General features: G+C 35.2%; 1 pseudogene; it reads right to left on the bottom strand.

Annotated features, from left to right (window-relative positions):
- Positions 1 to 2108: 2108 nt before the first annotated feature.
- On the bottom strand, positions 2109 to 2708 carry LOC132508123 (AP-3 complex subunit sigma-1-like; annotated as a pseudogene).
- Positions 2709 to 3000: the final 292 nt, after the last annotated feature.

Below are 3000 nucleotides of genomic sequence, written 5' to 3'. Positions count from 1 at the left end.
GAGTAAAACAGAAGGTCTCTGGAGCAGGTGATACCAGAGATACTAGTATCCCTAATATCACACTAAAATTATGGAGATTAAATCAATGTTTACATACCAAATGTAGAGCTATCCTTCCTTCTTCCCTCATTCAGATTCCAGAACTCTGAAAGACAGGTCTCTATCCTGCAGGCAAGTGATTGGAATTTTCTTTGGGCAAAGTGACCAGCCCAAAAGAAGAGACTAAAGACGCTGAACATCAGAAATTTAGTGAAAAGGCTAGACCACCAGTAGTGAGGTCCACAATTGACAAGCACCATCCAAACACTCACACTTGGTCTGGTTTTCAATGCCCCCTTTTAAAAAAAAAACCAAAGCAACTAAGGATTACCAGACAAACAAACAAACAAACAGCATAGAAGAAAAGTTCTCTTTAAAAAATCATCATAAGATGATGAATATTATAACCATGAGGCAAGGTCAGTATGCTATTAAAAAAGGGGGGGGGAGCATTCATAATTTTTCTTAAAGAGCTTTTAGAATTTAAAAAAGATGCTAGCAGAAATTTAAAAAAAAATAGAAAGGCTGGAAAATAAAAATACAGAAACTTTTCAGGTAATAGAGTAAAAAGACAGAAAATAGGAGAGAAAAGATAAGTAATTTAAGAAGTCCAATACCCAAATAAAAAATTTTCCAAAGAGAGAGAATGGAAAATACAGTAGAAGAAATCAACAAAGGATAATCCAAAATAATTTCCCATAACTGAAGGATATGAATTTACAGATGCAGAGGGCCTGCTGGATGTACAATGCCTTAGCACACTGGAAAAAATAGATCCATACTAATGTCTATTATCATGCATTTTCTGAACACTGGGAGCAGGAGAAAATTCCACTCATTTTCAAAGAGAAGGTACCTAGTAGAGTCAGGTATCAGAATGGCTTTGGACTTCTCAACAGCAGCCCTGGAATCTAGAAAACACTGAAGCAATGACTTTAAAATACTGAGATTGCTAATCTAAGTATTTAGACAAACTAGTAGTTTGACATACTAGTAGTATGACAAACTACTAATCAACTGTGAGGGAAACTAAGTATATTTCAGACATCTAAACTCTCCAAAATTGATCTTCTATGAACCCTTCAGTAAATTGTTAGAGGTTACATTTCACTAAATGAGAGCATAAACCAAGAAAGAAAAGATACAGGATATTAGGAAAGAAAAGATACAGGCTATAGAAAAAATATAGAATATTAGAAAAAGTCAAACTAATCTAGGAAAGATTTCTTTAAGAAAGATGAAATTGGTAGAATACTTAATATGTCTGGATGTATTTAGAGGGATATAAACAACTAAAAGTGATTGAAATTGAATTATATATTTAAGTATACATATATATTAACCAAAGGATTATGTATATAAAATCACTAATAAAAAAAATGACAATGAACTCTAATGAAAGGAAAGTAAAATTAATCCTATATATTATGTGGCTCAGCAGGAAATGTTGTTTACCTAGGTATAACAATGCAAACCTTGAATGTTAATATAACTTAACATGATGTAACTATATTGGAGGAAGAGAGCACAGGGAGCAAATATATAGGTGGGGGAATAGAGATACAGGCAGTAGGGTGAATGGTTTTATTTATTTATTTATTTTTTCCAGTTACCTTGGAGTTTATTTAAACTAAGAGAAAAAGGTCATAATGTTTTCATGCAATACATACTTCATTCTTTAAATAACAATTGTGAAAAATAACAGAAAGAATTAAAGAATGCTGTATTTGTGATCCATGCAAAACACCAACATTTTGGGTTATACATAATTTAAAGAAATGTCCCAAACACTTTTCAAAATACTGTAGTAGCCAATACATAGAGGCATGCCTTAGGTGGCCATAGGAATGCAGTTTAGAAAATAAAGGAAAAAATCACACTGTAACTACTCAATTTCTTCAAAATCACTGAGCAAGAAAAGCAACAATGAACTTCCATACCGCCTTTACATAACTTCTTTACAGTACCTTGACTTAAATCCAAGAGCGAAAGTTGACTCTCCTCCTCTATTTTTGGTAAACAACTGCATGGTAAACTTAGACAACTTTTTCCCTGGATTTTACCTGGGAGTGGCCTTTTAAATTTTTTATTTAAAAGAGGGCAGGTTTGGCACTTTTATGCTGATGTCACAAATGTTAATATTTCTTGGGATCTCAGGAAGATTCATATTCGTTACAGCTGATACAGCACTGGCTGGAGCTCCCGCTAAGCCAGCCTCAGATTTCTCTAGTTTATTTTGTGCATCAATTTGTTTAACAGTCTCATTCATGTTGGTCTCCAATACCATTCCCCCCACATCACCATGTCTACAAGAATATTGTGAACCTTGTCTATATGGAAAATTAAATCCAGTTCACAGACGTTTTCAAAACACTTGTCTAATGTTTCCACAAATACTTGAATTAGATCTAAAATGCCAAGTTCACTTTCTGAAGAATCCACACAGAAGACAAAATACAATGTTGCATAATGTATATAAATCAGTTTGTTGTCAGATCCTGCAATTAATAATCCTTCTTCTAGGAAATTACAGCATTTTCATCTCTCTTAGATACCAAATGGAATGTCTCCCTGATGATTTACTGTTGTGTATCTTCACTGTAGGGCTGGTAGAACTTGGAGAGCAGCGGCTTCCCTTGTTTGTTAAAGATGAGGATCGCCTTGATCATGGCTGAGCAGGGCCGACCGGGTGGGAGCTGGGGGCCAGGGTGGGGGCAGGCGCGCGAGCCTCGCCTCGGGATCTCGCTGGCGATCCTTCCCCACCGGGTGAACGGTTTTAAACAAAAACATATGCTAAATACTCATCTGGACAGAGATGACACGAGATAAAATCTACACGATGTAGCGATAAAACCAAGTTATTTAGAACTATTCAGGTAAATTTTAAATACTGAAAAGAAATAAAATGATTGCTTCTGGGAATTAGAAAATAGAGGAGCAGTAAGGGAGAGGGAAGTGTTG

Source organism: Lagenorhynchus albirostris, chromosome 17 (assembly GCF_949774975.1).
Source record: "Lagenorhynchus albirostris chromosome 17, mLagAlb1.1, whole genome shotgun sequence".
NCBI classification, from domain to species: domain Eukaryota; kingdom Metazoa; phylum Chordata; class Mammalia; order Artiodactyla; family Delphinidae; genus Lagenorhynchus; species Lagenorhynchus albirostris.
The sequence above is the reverse complement of the archived record's forward strand: the minus strand, read 5'-3'. Positions and strand labels throughout refer to the sequence as shown.